Source organism: Globicephala melas, chromosome 1, assembly GCF_963455315.2.
Source record: "Globicephala melas chromosome 1, mGloMel1.2, whole genome shotgun sequence".
In the NCBI taxonomy this organism is placed as follows: Eukaryota; Metazoa; Chordata; class Mammalia; order Artiodactyla; family Delphinidae; genus Globicephala; species Globicephala melas.
In genome coordinates this window covers 56898606-56903998 of record NC_083314.1, presented here as the reverse complement: position 1 = coordinate 56903998, position 5393 = coordinate 56898606, and the positions used below count along the sequence as shown (strand labels likewise).

The 5393-nt window shown below is 39.6% G+C and overlaps 1 non-coding gene across 1 annotated transcript; it reads left to right on the top strand.

The window, feature by feature from the left end:
- The first annotated feature begins 4681 nt into the window (after positions 1-4681).
- Positions 4682-4785, top strand: LOC115863163 (U6 spliceosomal RNA). The gene has a single exon (XR_004043417.2). It is a non-coding gene; the product is annotated as a U6 spliceosomal RNA (small nuclear RNA).
- The last annotated feature ends 608 nt before the right edge of the window (positions 4786-5393 follow it).

Genomic DNA, 5393 nt, shown 5'->3' with positions numbered 1-5393 from the left:
TTTGATTCAAGGCTAAAGCCAGATTTTGCTGTTTTAAAAATAAATGACGCTTGTTATAATAAAAATCTACAGACATGAGTCAGACTTACTCCTACTTTTCATCTTCTTTCACCCCAACAGGGAACTTAAAAAGCAATCAGTCAGCACAATTCTTTTTTTTTTTTTTTTAATTATTATTTTTGGCTGTGTTGGGTCTTCGTTTCTGTGCGAGGGCTTTCTCTAGTTGCGGTGAGCGGGGCCACTCTTCATCGCGGTGCGCGGGCCTCTCACTGTCGCGGCCTCTCTTGTTGCGGAGCACAGGCTCCAGACGCGCATGCTCAGTAGTTGTGGCTCACGGACCTAGTTGCTCCACGGCATGTGGGATCTCCCCAGACCAGGGCTCAAACCCGTGTCCCCTGCATTGGCAGGCAGATTCTCAACCACTGCGCCACCAGGGAAGCCCCTCAGGACAATTCTTTTACTGCCAGAAATGGAGAGAAATTCTGTATTTAGGAGAATCCATGCAAAAAATCAAGTATGTAACACAAAGCCATTGTCACCTCCAGTCCCCAGTTTAACCTTGGGAAATCCCACAGGCCTTTACTGCCTCTGCCCTCATCAGGGTCACTCATCTTTTCCCTGGCCCCCGACTGTCAAAGCTCATGGGAGGCCTGTCAAGGGTCTGTTGGCTCCTGGGCCCTGTGGTATTACACATTAGAGCTGCCCATCTACCTGAAAATGTGCAAGAATCATATAACTCCAGGGAGGAGAAGTGTAACAGGGTTGGCAGAATGGCCTTGTCTCCTCCTAAGGAAGCCCTGTCTAGAATGTCCTGTGTGGATGTAGCTACTCCAGTTGGGGGAGGTCTGAAGGCTGAGGACGGCCCTGCCCAACAGAATACAGAAAATTTCCAGGAAGAAGAGGAAGCACCAACTTGTTTCTGTTAATGAATCTATAAACTACAGTCTTAAGAATCAAGATTAAAGAAATGGATAAAACTTAACTAATCTCTAGAAAAAACTGAGATGATCAATCATGTTTCAACCATGTTCCCCTCAAGCCCATCTTAATTTCGCACCTTAGTAAGTACTGTCCCTATATCATATGTGTAATTCTTGCCTCTCTAGAAAAATGTGTCACTTCATGAGGATGAGAACAATATCTCATGCTCCCACCATATCCCCATGGGAGCTACCCAGACACATACGCAAGAGATACTTAGAAGGAAGAAAATCCATTTCTCAGTTGCTAAGCAATATGAAAAAAATAAGAGGTGAGATCCTTGTATTTGGGGATCTGAGGATACAAAGGGTTTAGGTATGAGGACCCTGCCTTTGACTAACTTATCATTGGAGAAACACCACACATATATACAAATGAAGAGCATGTGTACAGGCCAGTATGGGAATAAGCATGAGTTACTCTCCACTATAAACTGAACCCTGGTGATTGCAGCAATAACGTTCTCATAGCACCAACTGTCCAGCCCTCTGGACAGGAACAAAGGTGCAATTGTGTGACCTCGTCAGGAAAGTTGGTCAGAGGAGAAATAGACATATTCACCCACACACAATGTTATCTCTTGTTCTTTGCAGAGTCTTTGGCAAGAGGTTTAACTGCCTGGCCAGTGGAGTGCAGAATGCTGAAATAAGGCATTGGCAAATGTTTGCAGTTTCGAGGAAAACTTGTTCCGAAACCTCTTGGGGTTGGCCTCCCCTGGGTCCTGTGTAACAGTGACCATCCTATGGGATGTCACATGGCCAGAGAGTCAGTGACTTTCAGATCCCTTGCTGAGAATCTGAGAGGAGCAAGGAGGAGGACAGAGAGGAGGACTCTCTCCTTGCTTCCTAGATTCTCACATGGAGAAAACTACATGAAGAGTAAGAGTGTCTAAAAAACAAGAAAGATACTGGGTAACATCAGTTGGCTCTTAGGAGTGGAACTGAATGGCTAGAGGACAGAAATTGACAGAAGGAGATTTTTCATAGTACACCCTTCTTTACTCTTTGAGTTTTAAACCACATGAACGTTTTTCATTGACTCAAAAACAACCAAAAAAAAAGAGGAAATGAAGAAAAGAAAAGAAAAAAAACCCTTCAAGAGTTGCCAGGGAGATTTCTATCTTTGGAATTGGAAATCTGATAAACTATCAACATAATTACTCATCTTCCTGAAAAAACAGACAAAGGAGTCCTTGATACTATATACAAGGTTCAGGCAAACATCCAGGTCAAAGATAAATTTTATCTCTGGCCCTTGGAAGTTTTGCTACTGAAATGCTAGTTCTGGCAAGTAGTAACAAATGTCTCAAGCTTATGTAGCATTTTAAGCTTTTCAAAGCACTTTCACTCATTTTTCCTCTCTCTTTGCATCAGTTCCCCAGTGTTCTCCTTACATTAAACAGGAGCAGTAATGATCCACGCAAGCTGTCCATTTAACAAACACAGTCCTTTCCTGGGCACTGCTACAAAAATGCTTCATTTTATTGTAACAAGTGCACCTGCTTCTTTTTTATGGCACTGCCTACATAGGACTAGTCTCTTGCACAAAACCCTTGAAATATTTGGTGGCATGACCATGTTCTCCTTAGTCTTTTTAAAAATAAATGAATAGTTAATTATGTAATTGAAGTATAGTTGATTTACAGCATTTTGTTAGTTTCAGGTGTACAGCAAAGTGATTCAGTTATGTATACACTCTTTTTCCAATTCTTTTCCTTCATAGGTTACTACTGTGCTATACAGTAGGTCCTTGTTGTTTACTTACTTTACATATAGTAGTGTGTATCTGTTAATCCCAGACTCCTAGTTTATCCCTTCCCCCACCTCCCCCTTGGTAACCTTAGGTTTGTTTTCTATGTCTTTGAGTCTATTTCTGTTTTGTAAATAAGTTCATTTGTATCATTCTTTTAGATTCCACATATAAGTGATATATAATATTTGTCTGTCTGACTTACTTCACTTAGTATGATAATCTAGGTCCATCCATGTTGCTGCAAATGGCATTATTTCATTCCTTTTTAATGGGTGAGTAGTATTCCATTGTACATTTGTACCACATCTTATTTATCCATTCATCTGTCAATGGAGATTCATGTTGCTTCCATGACCTGGCTATTGTAAATAGTGCTACAATGAACATTGGGGTGCATGTGTCTTTTTGAATTAGAGTTTTTGTCTTTTCCAGATATATGCCTAGGAGTGGAATTGTTGGGTCATATGGTAGCTCTATTTTTAGTTTTTTAAGGAAACTCCATACTGTTTTCCATAGTGGTACACCAATTTACATTCACATCAACAGCATACAAACGTTTTTCTCCACATCCTCTCTAGCATGTATTATTTGTGGACTTTTTGACCCTTAGTCTTTTTTTAAACTTATGAGCCCCAGGTTCTTTGGCTAGTATGATGTGGCCCAGTCATCCTCTCTGGACCTATCCCAGTGCCACTCAAAACAAGGGACTTAGAGTGGAATCTAAAACTCCAGATGTGACCTGGCCAGATGTGGCTGTGTGACCATCACTCTCCCTTGTTCTGGATCTCCTGCTTCCAGAAATGAGACTAAAAGGGCATTAGTTGTCCTAGCAGCTACATCACTTCATTCTCTCACATTGACTTGCCACCAACTAAAGCCTTTTTGTCCTTTTAGTGAGAATAGCTGTTCTGACTGCTTTCCTCAGGCTGCTAATATTTTAAAAACCTATATACATGACTATATTCTTCCTTATTAAGGTTCCCCTGGCTAGATTCCAGCCATTTTCAAATCTAGATTCCATCAATCATTAGTCCTCCCAAGTTTGGCTATCTGGTCCTCTGTCTTCCTCTCAGTCTTTGATACAAACCTTGTCAGGAGCCAAACCCCATGGCATGACTTTAAAGCCCTCCCTTTAGATCAGCGATTTTCAAGGGCCTTTTCTTAAATCTCTATTCTATTATGAAAACATTAAAATATACAGAGAAGTAGGACTAGTAGCGCAAAGAACACCTATGTATCCTCCACCTATAGGGTCTACAATTGTCAATATTTTGTCACATTTCCTCTATTTACATATTGTTTAGCTCAATCATTTAAAAATAAAGACACATGACATTTTACCACTAATAGTTCATTTTACCACTTGCAGCTCTGCACCCCACCCCTGCAAAATTCTCCTTCAAAGGATAGCACCTTTATCAAAAGTAACAAAAAATGAACAATAATTCCTGCTTGTTTCCTCCACTTCGTCCATATTCAAATTCCCCAATTTGTTGCCAACATGTCTATCATGGCTTTGACAAAACGAAATCAAATCAAGTGACACATTGCATTTTTGGCTCTTTTAATCTAAAAAAACAATACCTCAACTTCTTTTTTTCAATGAATTGCCTGTCAGAGAGACAAAGATAATTGTGTTTTAGAATGCTAAAGACCTCTTTAAATACTGTCTGTCTTCATGTTGGTAATTTCAAATGCTGCTACCAGGTGTGAACGATTTATTGAAAAATTACTAATTTTTCTTGTCTATAATCAAATCCCTATGTAACTGCCAATAAGAACTTCTGATAAGCATGAGATAACACTCTGACCATATCAGGTTGCTAGAATCACAGGGATAAACTCGGAATTGTGATACTTTATAATTGTGTAACTTTGGTCAAGTTACTTAACCCCTGTGAATCTTGGTCTCCTGTGCTCTGTAATGAAGATAAAAGTATCTGTCTCAATAATAAGAGCAGCATGTATACTAAAATTGGAAGGATACAGAGAAGATTAGCATGGCCCCTGCACAAGAGTGACATGCAAATTTGTGAAGCGTTCCATATTTTTTAAGCTATGTATATTTATTAGATATTGCAAAATATCCCTTTATGAGAGTTTTCTAATTTATATTATCACCAGAAATGTATGCAAGTGCCTGTTTCCCTCAGCTTCGACAACAGTGGTAGTAGTTTTTATTTTTAAATCAATTTTAGAGAAATTATATCTCTGTGTAATTGAAATTTGTATTTTGCAAATTATGAGATCAGACATATTTGCAATATGTTTAAGAGTCATTTTTATATATTTTTTGGTAAATTGTTCAGCTTTTAAACTTATTTTACTATCATGACCCATTAATTTTTTTAATTAATTAATTTATTTTTATTTATTTTTGGCTGCATTGGATCTTTGTTGAGCTATGTGGGCTTCTCATTGCGGTGGCTTATCTTGTTGCGGAGTGTGGGCTCTAGGCGCACGGGCTTCATTGTGGTGCACGGGCTCTAGAGCGCAGGCTCAGTAGTTGTGGTGCATGGGTTTAGTTGCTTCGCGGCATGTGGGATCTTCCCGGACCAGGGATTGAACCCGTGTCCCCTGCATTGCAGGCAGGTTCTTAACCACTGCACCACCAGGGAAGTCCTTGACCCATTAATTTTTAAAGAATAAAATATTTAATT